The sequence below is a fragment of the Orycteropus afer genome, unplaced genomic scaffold (assembly GCF_000298275.1).
Source record: "Orycteropus afer afer isolate SDZICR_OR568_19922 unplaced genomic scaffold, OryAfe1.0 scaffold00047, whole genome shotgun sequence".
NCBI classification, from domain to species: domain Eukaryota; kingdom Metazoa; phylum Chordata; class Mammalia; order Tubulidentata; family Orycteropodidae; genus Orycteropus; species Orycteropus afer.
Genome location: NW_006921634.1, coordinates 6,976,684 through 6,995,182, shown reverse-complemented (window position 1 = coordinate 6,995,182; position 18,499 = coordinate 6,976,684).

The following is an 18,499-nucleotide window of genomic DNA, read 5'->3' as shown; positions in this document are numbered from 1 at the left end:
CCTCCCCTCCCATCCCTGGTAACCAACAAAGAAAATTTCCTTCTACAGATAAACCTTTCCTTAACTTTACAGTAATGGACTAATACAATATTTGTCCGAGTAAGGTCACTTTAAACATGCATCTTTACGTTCTAAAATCACTAAAAGTTTAAAACTTTATGGGAAATTTTACCTCAACATCAGAAAACCCAAGGATTTTCAGATCCTCAAGGAGTCTAAATATAAAATTGCTTGATACAGATCTATTTACACTCTACAGGTATTCACAGACCTGTTTACTTAGGCTTTTCCTGCTATGTACTCAACTGGTACTGCATACATTGCAATAGCAGATTGCTTGTTTTATGGATGTTTTGGGGCTGTTTAAGTTTGTTTTATCTCCCTAAGTAAACTGTGAGTTCCTTAAGAGTTCTCATGTATTTATTTGCCATTCCTCCTCTCCACTACATATATAGATCATTATACACACACACATATGCATACGTACAAATACTTACAAGACATGGTGGTCACAGATTATAAGCTTTAAAAGAGAAGGAAAGAAGAAAAAAAGAAAGAAACTGAATGTTCTTAATTGCTAATTGCTATGTTTCAGTCTTCCATAATTGTTCATTTAACTTTTATATTTACCCAATGAAGTAGGTATTATTATAATTTCCATTTCACAGTTGAGAAAAATGAGTCTTAGAAAGGTTCACCAGTTTGGCCAAAGCCACACTAGGAAGTCAAGGAGCTAGGATTTAAATGCAAATATGCATGGCCTGAAGGCCTGAGCTTTATGCATTTTTCTTGCTTTCTTCCCATTGCAGTAAACGTTCCCTAACTCCTTTCATTCTCTCTGCCTCCTTTCTTGAAGAATCTATTAGAGTCATAAAAATGTGAATGCTTCTGCAAGCCAGTGTTTCAAGTTCTGCTCTTATGAAAATGTCCTTTAAAGGCCTGAGAAGACAAGTGGCTTAAAATGTCTTAGACTAGAAAGGTAATGAGCCCTGTGACAGGGAGACCAGCTAGGAGGGAACTGCAATAACTTTGGCAAAGGCTGTTTGCAGGCTGAACTAAGGAAGTAGTAGTAGAACAGAGAGATGTGAAAAATGTTGAGGGATATTGAGAAGACAGAATCAACAGACTAGTGATTGATTGAATTGTGAAGTGCTGACCAATCATTTTGGAATCATTATTCTGGCTGCTGCCAGGAAGGTAAGACTGGAGAGAGGAAGCCTGGATGGGAGGTTTCAGTATTCCTGGCAGAAGATGATAAGGGCTTAAATGAGGATAATAGCCGTGAAGGCGGAGAGAACTGGATCCATTTGAGAAATAAGGGGGTGGAATCTGCTAGATGCTTGCCAAACTAGATGTGGAAATGTGAGGAGGAGGGAGAGGTCAAGGGAGAAGTCCAGAAATCTTTCATGGACAACCAGGTGCTTTTCACTGAGCTAGGGGCACAGAAGGGGAGCAGATTTCAGGTGAGAATAATTTTGGACATGAGTTTGAGGTCAATGTGTAACCAAGCACTGGCAGCCAGTATGCAATTGGATTTAAAACAAAACAACTTTTTTGTTGTGGCTGCTGTTGTTGTTATTAAAAATATGTATAACTAAACATACACCAATTCAATAATTTCTTCACATACAATTCAATGACATTGATTACATTCTTCAAGTTGTACAACCATTCTCACCCTCTTTTTCAAAATAAAACATCTTTTATCTAAATGAGATTCTTTACTCCTTTCATAGGTTTTAGACGACTGAACGGAATACTGTTTGTGGCAGGGTTCTGTGTCAAGCAATAAAGGAGCTCTGTAATTCTCAAAGGTTTTTACTTTATGAGGGGGCTCAGCTCTCTCTCCAAATGCCATTTATCACCCTGCAGGCGCCTTTGCCATAACCAAAATGTCTTTATTGAGCCTTGGAAGACTGTATGATTCAATCAGTGACAGTGATTCATATAACAACTCAAGAGAAAGTGTTGCAGGGAGATTTCAGTGGACTATCCACACAGACACACACAAAAACAAGATTTTATGCTCATTTTCTTAGAAGAACTTGTATGGGCAGGTGCTAAGATAAGTTTGCACACTTATGCCTTTCCTGCAGCAGCACAGCCATTGTTTACACAAGGTGCCTGCAAGTCAGGACAGGGAGCCTGAGCCCCTTTGTCTCCTCTATACTCCTGAGGAAGAAAGGAAGCCTTCAAGCCAGCTAACGAGCAAATGAAGGCTCTAGGGAGAACTGCTTTTCTGTACATCAATTGTTATCAGAACCCTAGGCTCTAAGGATTCCTCTACCAAAAACACAAAGCCAGGAATTAGGAAAGCAAAGGGGTTACGAATGACTTGCAGCTGCTTTTTCAATGTGCTCAGTTCATTATAGAACAATTCAAAAGGCATCTGCAACCAAAGCTGGTTAGATGTCCATGTCCACTGTGAGAGCCCACCACTGCAGCTCAGGGCTGAGTGAAGGTTCTGCTTCGCCAGCCCAGGGCCTGCCAGCCCGCCAGGTGGGGACTAGCTGCCTGGAAGGCAGCCATCCTCCTCATCTAATGCAGCGCCCCTTGACCTTACTCCATCTCTAGAAACAAATGCCCTCCAAAGTCCCCCTCAGGTCCCACTTCCCTGGAAGGAAGACGTTTCCTTACCTGAGAGAAGGTCCTAGGTGAGCAGCAGTGGAGAAAACACCAAGTTCCAACAGAACTGACAGGGACTCACAGGGCAAATCTGTTGGTTTTAAAAGAAGAAAGGTGACTTCATCCCTGGTGCCGTGGAGTTTAAAAAGAGCAACGGGTACTTTCGTCTGAGCCAACTCTGCTCCATCCAGTGATGACTCTGTCCAAATTATGCAGCCATTGCCCAGACATGCTTAGCCTTCAGAAGGTAAATAGTTGGAATCTGACTAGCCCTGCTGTTTTCAAAGAGCTTCAGAAAGTCCTAAAGCACCAATCACCTTAACAAGTGCCAGGGAGAAGGAAACCATGCACTTATTTCCCTGAGTCTTATCATTATCTCCAAGAATCCAACTGTCTGGGGGGGGGAGGGGAAGCCAGCACTTCAGGGAAGGTAAACAAGTATTTAAACTTCTGAGAGGTAGAAATTCTTAGGAGTTGTAGGGTGGGAGGGAAAAGCAAAGATATTTCAGTCTGGAGAAAGGACAGGAAGAAGATGGAAATTATCACCTTGCTAAGAGATTTTCAGAGCTGGTGGATTTGTAAATATACAGCGATAAAAAGCTGAAGGTCTATACTTTGCAGAGTGGGAAATATTCAGTCACTGTATGGCAAAAAAAAGAAAAAAAAAGTGTGATGGCCGTTCTATTGAAGGCAACCAATTTTTGTTATTTTCTTTTTGTGACATAGTATTAAGGAGCCCTGATGGCACAGTGATTGAGCGCTCAGCTGCTAACGATAAGGTCAGCAATTTGAACCACCAGCTGCTCCGTAGGACAAAGATGTGGCAATCTGCTTCTGTAAAGATCACGGCCTTGGATATCTTACGGGGCAATTTTATTTGGTTCTATAGGGTCTCTGTGAGTCAGAATTGACACAATGGCAATGAATTTATAGTACTAGTCAACCAAGTCTTGGTTACTTTTTTTGTATGTTAAAGGTCAGGCTAAAGCAATCAGACTTGTAACATGAGATTCAAGGTCACTTAAGTGCTAGGCACCTTCCCTTGGTGCCAGGTTCTGGGGCAAAACTTTGGGCAGGACTTCTAGCTGAGAAGTCAGGGCAAGGAACATGGTAATGAATGTGACCTCTGTTAGAAGTGGGGTGGAGGATCGAGCTTGGCAGCTGACTGTCCCATTTCCCACAACTCTTCTTCAGGAGAATATAAAGTGACCCTGGGTCACTAGGCTTGTGTCCAATTTCTTGCTGAGCTATTCTGAGGTTTTTATGGATTTTCTTGTGTCAAGTTTCACTCTAGGGAGGATAAAAGAAGAAGCCCTTTTCTGTTCAGATAGAGGCATTCAGGCCCAACTTTAGAAAGGGATTTGTTTTTTGCACTAGAAGATCTCAGAAATTTCAGACTGGCTTTTAAAAAAATTTACTAGTCTCTGTTCAGAGTATAAATAATGATAGAAGTAGAAGAGGAACAGAGTTTGGACAATGCTAGGGCCCATGAAGGCAGGAACCATTTTTGTTTTATTTACTATCGTTAAGTTCCATAGAGTCAGCTCTGACTCATAGCGACCCTATATATAACAGAACAAAACATTTCCCAGTCTTGCACCATCCTCACAATCCTTGCCATGCTTTAGCTCATCATTGCAGCCACTGTGTCAATCCATCTTGTTCAGGGTCTTCCCTCTTTCACCATAGTGTGGTTAAAGCCTAGCACAGAGACTGGCACCCAGTAAGCATTTAGAGAGTTAAGAACAAATGACCTCAGTCCACTCCACTTGCACGTCTGCCGTTTTACTACGTGCTTTCTGTTTGTTCCTTCTGCTTTTGCTCCTCTGCTCCTCCTTTTTGCTTTCTTTTGCATTTATTGAATACATTTTAAAATCCACTTTAATTTATCTATACTCTGGTGGCACAGAGCATAAGGCATTTAGCTGCTAACCAGAAGGTCGGTGGTTCACACCTATGAGTGGTTCCCTGGTTGAAGATAAGGCAATCTACTCCCATAGAGTTTTACAGCCTTAGAAACCCGATGAGTGTCGCTGTGAGTCAGAATTGACTCCATGGCAGTGACTTTTTTTGTTTGTTTGTTTTTGTTTTATTGTGTTTTTTTTTCCCCTATACATCTTTGCATTATATTTTTAGTGGTTGCTTTAAGGATTAGAATATATATCTGTAGTGGTTAAGTTTGTATGTCAACTTGGCTGGGTCTGGTTGAGTGGCTGGGCAGCTGGATTTAGTATTCTCCGTGATGAGACTGGTAATCAACCCTATGGTAGAATCTACTGTGAGCAGCTGAGTAGCTGCTTTGGGTAAGTGTCTGTTTCCCGTATATAAGAAGCAGCTTTGGGAATGGTCTCTAGCTTATGGCATGCTTGAACCCTGCATGTAGCTGTGTCATTGTTCAGCAGCCTGCCATGCTCTGCCGACCTTGGGACTTTCAATGGACTTAAATTAATAGCCCAATGGTAACGGGACTGTGCCTTTTTACTCGTCAACCTTGGGTTTGTCAGTCTCAGCAGCCAGCAGCTGTCTGAGTGAAGAAAAGCCTCTTCACTGCTCCTGGGCCAGGAGCAGGAGGCAAAGCTGAACCCCAAGGTTGAGGGGCTTTCACCCAACCCCTAGAGCCTGGCCCTTTGAACTCAGACTTCTAGCCTCCTGAACTGTAAGAGAATAAACTCCTTTTTGTTTAAGCCATCTCATTTGTGGTATATTCCTGTCAGAGTAGCACTAGGTAACCAGAACAATATCCTTTACTTTTCACAGTGTACTGAGAATTAAAACTGTACCACTTCATGTAAATCATAGAAAACTTGCAACCAATTTATGCATTTATTACCTCTCCCTCATCCTTTATGCTATAGTTGTCATACGTATTTCTCTTATAAACCTCACAACACAATGCCACATTTTTCTTCAGCATAGTAGTTTTGTTTTTTTTTCACTTTTTTATAATTTTTTCCTTCTGATTTGGGTGAAAGTTTACAGAGCAAATTCATTTTCCATACAATGGTTCATATACATTTTGTTTCATGACGTTAACTTCAAATCCCAACAATATTACAGTGCTCTTCCCACTTCCTCCCTGAAGTAACCTCTTCCCTATGTTCTTTACTATGCCTTCCTGCCCCCAAGCTATCTCCCTGTGCAAATACTGCCCTTCTGTTCTCCCATGATTGATCCTTCTAAGGAGTGTATCTGTTGTTGTTGTTGTTATGCACCATGGAGTCAAACCCGACTCATAGCTACCCCTCCTTGGGTTTCTGAGGCAGTATCACTACAGAAGTAGGATTGCCCAACCTTCCTTCCAAGGAGTGGTTGGTGGGTTTGAACTGCCAGCCTTCTGGCTAGCAGTCAAGTGCCTTAGGCACTATGCTACCAGAGCTACTACCTGATGTAAATGTTCGCCCTGTATGCCTGACTATTGTTTGTCTGGAAACCGCTGTAGTGAGTTCAATTCCAGACCTGAAGGGGTCACTAGGGGCCATAGTCTGGGGGTCTCATCAAGCTCTATCAGACTAGTAAACCTGGTCTTTTTTATGATTTTGAGTTTTGTTCTACATTGTTCTCCCATTTTATTCAGGGTCTCCTGTACTGATCTCGGTTTCCAAGTGGTTGACAGTGGTAGCCAGGCACCATCTTGTTCTTCTGACCTCATTGCAGAGGTTCACATTGTCCACCAGTCCTATGGATGGTTTTCATGCATCTTTGGTTTTCTTCATTCTTCTTTGCTCTGTATGAGGAGAGACCCATTCAAACAATCATAGTAGTTTAAATTAATTGAGCAAAAGAAAATAGTATTTTATATTTACACACATTTTTCTTCTTTTTTTAAAAATATATTTTATGTAAATATAATTTGTATACAGTGAAATACACAAAACTAAAGTGACATGGAGGAGCTCTGGTAGCATAGTGCTAAGGCACTTGACTGCTAACCAGAAGGCTGGTGGTTCAAACCCACCAGCCACTCCTGGGAAGGAAGGTTGGGCAATCCTACTTCCGTCGTGATACTGCCTCAGAAACCCAAGGAGGGGTCACTATGAGTCGGGGCTGACTCGACAGCAAATAACAACAACGACAAAGTGACATGGGTCAATGATTTTTTTTTTTTTGCAGTGTTCCCTCCCTCCCCTCCCACCCCTGGTAACCAACAAAGAAAATTTCCTTCTATATATAAACATTCCCTTGACTTTTTACAATAGTGAATTGATACTATGTTTGTCCTTCTGTGGTTAACTTATTTCACTCAGGATAATGTCCTCCAAGTTCATCCATGTTATGCAGTGTTTTGCAGAGTCTACGTTATTCTTTAGTGTTGTATAGTATTCCATTGTGTGCAGGTACCATAGTTTGGTCATCCATTCTTCTGTTGATAGGAACATAGGTTGTTTCCATCCTTTTGCTATTGTAAATAGCGCTAGGATGAACATGGCTGTGCATATATCTGTTTTTGTCCTGGCTCTCGCTTCTTTAGGATATACTTAGTAATAGATCAAATGGTATTTCTTATTCCAGCTTTTTAAGGAATTGCTATACTGCTTTCCACAGTGGTTGTATCATTTGACAGTCCCACCAGCAGTGTATGAGAGTCCCAATCTCTCCACACCCTCACCAGCATTTGTTATTTTGTGTCTTGTTGAATTTTGCCATTAGTGCTGGGGTGAGATGGTTTCTCATTGTTGTTTTGATTTGCATCTCTGTGATAGCTAGTGATTGTGAACATTTCTTCATGTATTTGCTGAATGTCCTCTTTGGTAAAGTGTCTATTCATGCCTTCTGCCCATTTTCAAATTGAGTTATTAATCTTTTTATTATTGAGGTGTTGGAGTTTTCTATAAATTTTAGAGATAAGTCCCTTGTCAGATGTGTCATTGCCAGATATTTATTCCCAATCTGTAGGTTCTTTTTTTACTCTTTTGAAGAAGTCTTTTGAAGCACATAAAATTTTAATTTTTAGAAAGTCTCGTTCATCTCATTTATCTTCAGCTGTTTGTGCCTTTTGGGTTATGCTTTACAGTCTATTTATGCCATAAATTAGGGACCCTGAATTTGCCATTTTTTTCCTTGATGAACTTTAAAGTTTTAGATTTCACATTTAAGTCTTTGATCCATCTGGAGTCAATTTTTGTGTTTGGTGTGAAGTATGGATCTTGTTTCATTTTTCTGCAAATTGATATCCAGTTTTGCCAACATCATTTGTTAAAGAGACTATCTTTTCCCTATTTAATGGATTTCAGCCCTTTATAAAAAATCAGCTGACCATAGGTTGATGGATCTATTTCTGGGTTCTCAATTCTGTTCCACTGGCCTATGTGTCTGTCTTTGCTGAATGTACCAGGCTGTTTTGACTACTGTGGCTGTACAGTAGGTTTTGAGATCTGGGAGTGTGAGACCTTCTACTTTGTTCTTCTTCAACAGTGCTTTGCTTATTCGAGGTCGCCTTCCTTTCCATATAAAATTAGTGATTGGTTTTTCTGTATCCCTAAAGAATGCTGATAGGGTCTGGATTGGGATTGCATTGAATATGTAGATTGCTTTAGGTAGTGTTGACATTTTTACAGTGTTCAACCTTCCTATCCATAAACATGGTATGTTCTTCCATTTGTGTTGCTCTCTTGTGGTTTCTTGGAGTAGTGATTTGTAGTTTTCTTTGTACAGGTCTTTTGTGTCCCTAGTGAGATTTATTCCCAAGTATTTTATTTTTTTTTGGTAGCTATTGTAAATGTACACCTATTTCTCTTCTGAGATTTTTATAATTTCCTGAATAACAGAGTCACCATCTGGTTTTATTTCCTGTTAGGGATCGAATTGTGCCCCCCAAAAAACTATGGGTTTTAAATCCTAGCCAAGATTGGGCAATTTACTTCCATAGAGATACCACCTCGGAAACCCAAGGAGGGGTCACTATGAGTCTAATCAACTCGATGGCAGTGAGTTTTTGTTGTTGTTGTTGTTATATGTGGTTAGAATGCCATTTGGAAGTGGGTTGTCTTTGCTATATTAATGAGGCAGGATTAGTGGAGGATGTGTCTTAAGTAGGGAATTCTAGTGATGCACTGGTTAAGCACTCTGCTGCTAACCAAAAGGGTGGCAGTTCAAACCTACCACCCATTCTGTAGGAGAAAAATGTGGTGGTCTGCTTCCATAAAGATTACAGCCTTGGAAACCCTATGGGTCAGTTCTACTCTGTCTTATTGGGTCACCATGAGTCAGAATCAACTTGTGGTTTTTTGTTTTTTTTTTTTTAATTATTTTGGTGTCTGTGGTAGTTAAGGTTGTGTGTCAACTTGGCTAGGCCTGGTTTTGAGTGTCTGGGAAGCTGGATGTAGTTATTCCCCATGATGAGACTGGTAACCAACTCCATGGTGGAATCTACTATGAGCAGCTGAATAGCTGCCTTTGTGATGTGGTCTGTTTCCAGGATATAAGAAGAAGCTTTGAGGCAGGTCTGTCACTTTTGGCACATCTGGATTTGGCTGAGTCTTCATCTCAATGGTCTGCCATGTTGTCTGCCAATCTTGGGAGTGTTAATGGACTTGAATTAGTGACCTGCTGTGTTGCCTGGTAATTTTGGAACTTGTTGACCTTGGGTTTGTCAGCCTCAGCAGCCAGCTGCTATGTAAGAGAAGCCTTCAGCTTCAGTGGGCTAGGAGCAACAGGCAGACCTGAAGCCCAAGATCACAGGGCCTTCGCCCCGCTCTAGAGCTGGCACATTGAACTCACATTTCTAGCCTCCTAAAATGTAAGAGATTAAGTCACTATTTGTTAAAGCCACCTATTTGTGGTATTTCTGTTAAAGGTGTACTAGAGAACCAAAACAGTGTCTTAAGTCAATCTTCTCTGAAATATAAAAGAGCAAAAGAAAATCAACAAGCAAGAAAAAGAAGCAGAGATAGGGAAAGAGAGATACCAAGCCACCTGATGATGGTCCAGGAACAGAGAAGCTCAGAAGAAATGAGGACATCCTTCCAGAGCTGACACAAGAGAAAGCCTTCCATTAGAGTTGGAACTCTAAATTCAGACTTCTAAACTGAGAAAATAAATTTCTTTTTGTTAAAGCCACCCTCTTGTGGTATTTCTGCTATAGTAGTACTAGATAATTAAGACATTTCTTTTTATTCTGAAGAACTTCCTTTAGCATTTCATGCAGAGCAGGTCTGCTAATGACAAATTAGTTCTGCTGAAAGTGTCTTTTTTCACCTTCATTCATCAAGGATATTATTGCTGGATATAAAATTCTGGTTGGCAGGTTTTTTTTTTTCTTCCATTTTTTAAAAAATTTTTATTGTGATCTGGGTGAAAGTTTACAGAGCAAATTCACTTTCCATATAGCAGCTCACCTACACTTTGTCTCATGACACTGACTACAATTTACCACAATGCAATAGCTCCCCTCCCACTTCCTCCCCAAAGTTACCTCTTCCCTGTGTCTTTACCTCCATGCACTCCTGCTCCCTGAGCTGTCTCCCTGTGCGTACAGAGCCCTTCTAGTCTCCCATGATTGTTATCTCCAAAGAGTGCATCTACCTAGTGTAAATGTTCACCTCATATGCCTGTCTTTTGTTTGGCTAGAAGCCACAGGAGTGGGTTCAATTCCAGACCTGAAGGGCAGGTGGGGGCCATAGTCTCAGAGGTTCCACCAGGCTCTATCAGACCAGCACACCTGGTCCCTTTTTATTTTTTAATGATTTTGAGTTTTGTTCTAATTGTTCTCCCACTCTATCCAGGATCTCCTACATAAATCCCCCTCTGAGTGATTGACAGTGGTAGCTAGGCATCATCTAGTCCTTCTGGTCTCACAGTCATATAGGCTTAAGATTGCATGGAGTATTAATCCCTTGGACTAATTGTTTTCATGAGTCTTTGGTTTTCTTCCTTCTTCTTTGCTCTGGATGAGGAGAGACTCATCATTTCATCTAGATGGCTTCTTGCAAGCTTTTAAGGTCACAGTCACTACTCATCAAAGTAGGATGTGGAACGATGTTTTTGCATAGTATGTTATGCCAATTAAGCTTGTTTTCCCCTGGCAGATTTTTTTCTTTCAACATTTAAAAAAGTTGATCCACCATGTTCTGGCCTCCATGGTTTCTGATAAAAAGTCGGTGGTGTTTAAAATCATTGTTCCTGTTCTGCAATTACAAAAAAGCATAGGGGTGGCATCCTCTGACCTCCTCTGACTCCATGAGGGGGATAGAAGATTACAATCAGCAGCCCAAGGCTGATTCCTATGTGTGAAAATCAGACACACTGCCACCCTCCAACCTTTTCCCATTCTAACACCAAACAGTCCTTCCACTGGCACTCATCACTTCTCTGTTAGGCTCAATAATTCATTGCAATGACCACGCACAACTCACAGACAATATTCATGGTTTGGGGATTTATCAGGTAAGCAACACATTATAATTCAGGTTTAGGAACACTCAGGATACAATTTTTCAATCAGGACAGCCTGAGTCCTGTTCGCCCAAGTGTTACAAAGCCCCTTTAGCTCTACTGATAGGTATACTTAGGTGCACCCCACTCTGCCAGGAAGGCTCCTATCCAAAGGCACTTAGCTTTCTCACTCTGTGGACTGGCAAACCCGCTGTTCTCTCATGTTGGTCTCTTGGTTCTGCCACCGCTGTGTCTCCGCCATCTTTCTGCTATCATCTCAGTGCAGGGATCTTGGGACCAAGGACACCCTCCATTCCTGGCCTTTTCCTTCCTGATGGTAGTGAGATCCCCTCTTCTCCCTCTGGGAGGACTCATTATAAGCTTAGTGGAATAACAAAACTGACTATTCCCCACACTAGAGTTCCATACACCTATTTCCATGATCCCAGCCCCACAAGGGTGCCGTGTACCTTATTTACATTACTAACAAGCTATCCAATCCCTCTGGTAGGCCACAAACACCTTATATTTGCATAGTGCCACCCAGTCATCTGGTGAGAGTCACAAAGACTATGGCTAGAAGAGCCCTACCAAGTAATTCACTGCATCAAAGAATGTGTCATTTTTCTCTGCCTGCTTCCAAAATTTTTTCTTGATGTTTTAATTTCATTTGTTTGTTTGTTTGTTTTTATTGTGATTTGGGTGAAAGTTTACAGAGTAAATTCACTTTCCATAGAGCAGTTCACATACACTTTGTCTCATGACCTTAACTCTAATTTACCCCAATGCAACATCTCCCCTCCCACTTCCTCCTGATAGTTACCTCTTCCCTGTGTCCATCCCTCCATGTACTCCTGCCCCCTGAACTGTCTCCCTGTGCATAAGCAGCCCTTCTTTCTCCCATGATTGTTCTCTCCAAGGAGTGTATCTATCTCAGGTAAATGTTCAACTCTTATGCCTGTCTTTTTTTTGGCTGGAAGCCACAGGTGTGGGTTCACTTCCAGACCTGAAAGGCAGCTAGGAACCATAGTCTCAGTAGTTCCACCAGGCTCTAACAGACCAGCTACCTGGTCCCCCATTTTTTTTTTCCCAAATGATTTTGAGTTTTGTTCTCCCTCTCTATCCATAATCTCCTCCATAGATCCCCCTCCGAGTGGTTCGACAGTGGTAGCCGGGCACCATCTAGTTCTTCTGGTCTCATAGTCATATAGGCTGAGGATTGCATGGTGTACCAGTCACAGGACTAATTGTTTCCATGAGTCTTTGGTTTTCTTCATTATTCTTTGCTCTGGATGAGGAGAGACCCATCATTGCATCTAGATGGCTGCTTGCAAGCTTTTAAGATCCCAGTCGCTACTCACCAAAGCAGGAGGTGGAACAATATTTTGTTCAGTATGTTATGCCAATTGAGCTTGATGTCCCCAGCGACTATGGTCCTGAGCCCACAGGTTCAACTACTTGATCCCTCTGGGTAGCTGACTGTGACCAAGAAGTGACTACAACCTTGTCAAAATTTTTTCTTTATTTTTGATTTTTGGTCATTTGACCATGATATAACTAAACTCAGAAACCAAACTCACTGCTGTTGTGTTGATTCCGACTCATAGCAATACTCATTTGGGTTGCCAAGGCTGTAAATCTTTACAGAAGTAGATTGCCCTATCTTCCTTCCACAGAGCAGCTGGTGGGTTTGAACTGCTGATTTGGTTAAGCAGCCAAATGCCTTATCCACTAGATTGTTTTTATTTATTTATTAATTTTATGATTTTTTAATATTAATCCTGGGTGTTTGTTGAGATTTTGGTGCATGGAAATTTGTCTTTTACCCAATTTGGGAACTTATCAGCCATTATTTATTTATTTAAATAAGTTTCTGCCTCATTCATTCTCTCTCTCTCTCTCTCCCCCCTCACTTTCTGGAACTCCAATTATATATGCGTTAGACCTTTCGTATTGTCAAAAAATCCCACATCTATGAATTTTTTAAAAATCTGTCCTCAGTTTTGATCATTTCTGTTGATCTACTTCCAGTCCTTTGACTCTTTCTTATTTTATCTCCCTTATGCTATTATACACACCCAGTGGTTTTTCATTTCAGATATTTTGTCAGTTCTTAAATTTCATTTGATGGATGTCTACAGTTTCTATTTCTCTGCTAAGATCTTCTACAGTTTCATTCATTGTGCACACATTCCTTTGCATACTTGTGCATGATTATAATAGCTTATTTAAAATTGTTGCCTGCTAATTTAAATATCTAAGTCTGCCATGGAGTTGATCTCTATTGATTGTCTTTTCTTTTTAAAGAAAAATACATCATGTTTTCCTTTGTTGTTGTATATTGAATGATTTAGCATAGATCATGGTCATTATGAATGATACATTATAGAAAGTCTGGATTCTACTATGTTCTTCTGGTAAGTTTTGACTTTCTGTTAATCAGGATTTTAAAATGGCTGAACTGCAAAATTCTATCTCCACTATAGCAGCTAAAATTTCAGTTCTGTTCTTTTAACTGTAACTTAGAATCTGCCCCATGCATGTGTGGGTTAGGAGTCACCCAGAAATTGGGCCAGTTTATCCATAGAACATAGAGTTTCCCCTCTCTGCCCTACATGTCACAGACAGGATCCTGTCCTCAGCCGAAAAGTTATAAAACAGGAAACTCATCCTGCAATAGTCCTTTCTTTCAGTTGCTGAATTTCCTCTAGTTTCTGTCTGATTTTATTCTCTCTTCAGTGCCTTTAGCTAATAGTTTTTATATTTTATCCAGAATTTTTAATTATCTACAAGAGATTTGGTCCAAAACGAGCTACTTGGCCATACCTGCAGGCTTCAGGTAACTTGTGAGTCAACAAGTTTATCTTCAACAAGATAATTCATAGGTCTTAGCTGGAAAATTAAATGTTTCATTCCAAGCACAACCTCAGATTGATTGATAATGTTGTAAAGGATGCTGGAGGCCAGCAGGAAAGAGTGACATAATCAATAAGCTTCAGAAACAGGAGAAGATGTGTAGGCCAGATATCTACAATTTCTGAACATTTACAAAACAATGTACAGTACTTAGCAGTTTAGAGCTACTAGAATAGAATATCTCCTTGTAGTCAAAGTACATTAAGTCCCCAGGTTGTGAATGTCCATCTTGTACCTGCCCTTTGATGTTATATAAATTTTCCCTCACTTTGAAACGATTGAACCAACCCCTACTCACAATAAATTCTTCATCATAATTACCTTCACTTGTTGCATGTGCAGCTTTTAAATCATTTAAAAGGCTTCAAGCCTTTTCTTGCCCTAATGTAAAACACAAACAAACAAACAAACAAAAAACTCACAGCCATTGAGTTGAATTCAACTCATAGCAACCCCCTTTGAGTTTCTGAGGCTGTATATCTTTCTGGCAGTAGATTGCCTAGACTTCCTTCCCCGGAGTGGCTGGTGGGTTTGAACTGTCAACCTTCAGTTTAGCAGTCAAATGCCTTACGCCACACCACCAGAGCTCCTTTGCACTGATGTAAGGCTAAATAAAAATTGTATGTACCTTTTCTTACTTACCTACAAATTTGACTTAAAGACACACTTAAGAATGGATCTTGTTCATAACTCGGGGACTGCCTGTACTTCTTTTATTTTACTGCCTGTACTTTTATTTGCTTCTTTAAATGGCCAATCTTTCCAAGTAGGTATAAATTTCATGAAAGTAGGATTGTGGTTGTGAAACTTACTCTGATATGTCCAGTGTTTATCTTGTGGAAAGTAATAGGCAATCGATATATATATATATTTGTTGTTATGTACCATCAAGTCAGACCTGACCCGACTCATAGCGACCCCTCCTTGGGTTTCTGAGGCAGTATCACTACGGAAGTAGATTGCCCTATATATATATAGTTATTTAACAATCAATTCAACATTTTATTTATACATTCTTCTGAGACTACATGGAATATTTACAAAGGTTGCCCACATACTATTGCAAAAAGAAGTATGAACACATTTTTAAGAACAGATATTGCTGAAATATTTTACTATTTGCAATGAAACTAAAATCATATTTTAAAATCACACATACATTATAAACTGTAAAGATGATATCTTGAATAACTTTTGTTTTGTTCTTCTAGGAGTCCATGGTACATTCAATATTGTTGAATCTTGAATATTCTTGTATCTTGAATAACTTTTGAATTTAAGAGAAAAATCACTGAGAATTACATAATATTAATAACTAATTGACTACAAAAGTAGTAAAAAAACACTATTACCTCTGAAGTAGCATATACCATATGTTGTTGTTGTTGTTATTTGCCATCGAGTCGACCCCGACTCATAGCGACCCCTCCTTGGGTTTCCGAGGCAGTATCACTACGGAAGTAGGATTGCCCAACCTTCCTTCCGAGGAGTGGTTGGTGGGTTTGAACCGCCAGCCTTCTGGTTAGTAGTCAAGTGCCTTAGCCACTATGCTACCAGAGCTCCCATATACCATATAGTCAAGATTATAATTAGTATCAAAACAAAACAACAGAGGTTGAAAATAAGTGAAGTAAGTATTCAATCCAAGAAGCAAGAACAGAATTAACTTTAAATAAGCAAATAATGAGGAAAAGAATATAAATTACTGAAATGAAAAGCAAAAATCAATAGAGAGGATCAACAGTACCAAAAGCTGGTGCTCTGATAAAAAATCTGAAACAAAGAACTTGCCTGGCTGATCAGGAAAAATAGAAAAGGCAAAAATATAAAATATTAGAGAAAAAAATTGGAAATAATTACTTATACAACTGAGATTTTAAAAATAAGAAGAGAATACTATAAACAACTTCATGCCAATAAATTTGAAAATTCTAGTGTGACAGAGACTGCCAGTTGTTCAAATCCATTCTTATCTTCTTCTGTAATAATGAGACCTCTGATTTTTGATATATGGCTACCTGGAATAAAGAAGGAGCTCTGGTGGTGTAGTGCCTAAGCCACTTGACTGCTAATCAGAAGGCTAGAGGTTCAAACCCACCAGCCACTCCTTGGAAGGAAGGTTGGGCAATCTACTTCCATAGTGATACTGCCTTGGAAACCCAAGGAGGGGTCACTATGTGTTGGATCCTGTTGGAGACCAAGAAAAAGACGCCCAAAAGAACATGATTGCAAGGCACATGTTCTAATTACAGTTAAGAGATGTATGGTTGAATGATTGCTTTGAGAGATGGCAAGGCCTCTGCTGCAGCTGAATGAATGAATGCTTGACTTCAGAGCTTTGTGCTCCTGGGGCTGAATGTTGCCCCAACAGAATGATTGCTAACCTGTCTCCCTGGAATAACATTTTGTCCAAAGAATAGTATACCTTAGAAAACATTCTTTAGAATCATGTACCTTAACAATCATATTATGTTTTAGAATAAGGTATCTTAGTGATTATTTGCTAAACCTACAAGAGATGTTAACTTAATTAATTATCCAATACTTTGGACATGGGAAAATGCCTTTGGGTATGAGAAAGAGTAAAACTTTAACTTTTAATTAATAACTGATTGTTATAAGGAAATATTTGATTTTACTGTAAAACATTTGATTGAATACTTGATTGTTTTAAAGAAATATCAAGAATAATGATGTAATCCTATGCTTATGTATAAATAAAGCAGAGCGGATGCATCAGGGGTTGCTCTCACAGAATATGCAGGGCACCCGCCTGGCCTCCATTCCTTAAAAAGAAAACTATTAATCCTTTCGTGTGGCTTCATTTCGTGACCTGTGAGGTTTTGCTGGATGTGGCAGGATCCAACTCCACGGCAGTGAGTTTGGTTAGTTTTTGGGATAAAGAAGTTTACTAGCATCTCATACAGGGAGTGACTATAACTATGTTCTGATCAATAAAATAGAGTACACATTGTGTGGTAACTCACACTTTGGAAACTCTTTGGAAAATCAGCTGGTTCTTGCCCTTTGCTCTCTCCATTCTTTCCTTCAATCTGCTGGGTAGAATATAGATATGATGTCTGGGTCTGAAGCAACCATATTGAGTCATGAGGTGGGAGTCATGTGCAGAGGATACCAGAACAGCAAAATAGCATACATAACTTGTTGAGCCAATGATATTTTGGGTTTTCTGTTACTTGCAGCCAACAGGAACACTGGAAAATGCAGTATTTCTTTCTTTCTTTCTTTTTAAATACATTTTTATTGAAATATAATTTATGTACAGTGAAATACACAAAATTAAAGTGACATGGGTCAATTTTTTTTTTTTTTTTTTTGCAGTGTTCCCTCCCCTCCCCTCCCACCCCTGGCAACCAACAAAGAAAGTTTCCTCCATATATAAACCTTTTCTTGACTCTCCACAACAATGAAATAATATTATATTTGTCCTTCTGTGATTGACTTATTTCTCTCAGCATAATGTCCTCCAAGTTCATCCGTATTATGTGGTGTTTTGCAGACTCTACATTATTCTTTAGTGCTGCATAGCATTCCATTATGTGTATGTACCATAGTTTGGTCATCTACTCTTCCACTGATGGGCATGTAGGTTGTGTCCATCTTTTTCCTGTTGTAAATAGTGCTGTGATGAACATGAGTGTGCATGGATCTCTTCCTATCCTGGCTCTCACCTCTCTAGGATATATACTTAGTAATGGAATTGATGAGTCAAATGGTATCTCCAATTCCAACATTCTAAAGAATTGCCATATTGCTTTCCACAGTGGTTGTCACTTCACAGTCACACAAGCAGTGTATGAGAGTCCCAATATCTCCACATCCCCACCTGCATTTGTTATTTTCTGTCTCATTGAACATTGCCATCAGTGCTGGAGTGAGATGGTATATCTCATTGTTGTTTTGATTTACATCTCTCTGATGGCCAATGATTGTGAGCATCTTTTCATGTATTAGCTGACCACCTGAATATACTCCGTGGTGAAGTGTCTATTCATGTTTTCTGCCCATTTTTCAGTTGGATTGTTAATTCCTTTGGTGTTGAGGCATTGGAGTTTTCCATCAATCTTAGAGATAAGTTCCTTGCCAGATATGTAATTATCAGCAAATATGAATTTGTTGCTGTCGTTTTTGTCATGTGCTTTTTCGTTGTGTCGATTTCTCTGTTCTACATAATTTTCTATGGTGAGGTCATTTTATTTATGAATCATATTATCACTTTCTTCATTGCTATTGTTTTAGTATTTGCTGAATATTTATGCTGATTCTTTTTATTTTGATGTGAAGGTTTATCATTTTTCTTTGAGGTTACCCTGTGATTTATAGTTTTCTTCCCAAGTGTAGAACTACTATCTTGTAGTTGTCTTGACTTCCCTACCATCTAGAAGTTCTGTAATGACATAGATTTTTTTCCCTCTTTTTGGTTTGTAGTTGTCCTCCTTTGTTGGTTGGTGTCTCTGGTTCCCCGTTTATAATCTTGTTGGCTTCTTTACTTTGGATACTTCCATAGCTGGATTGGTTTCTGAGTTAAATCATCATGTGTTTTAATGGTCAGTTGTCGTTGGCTATT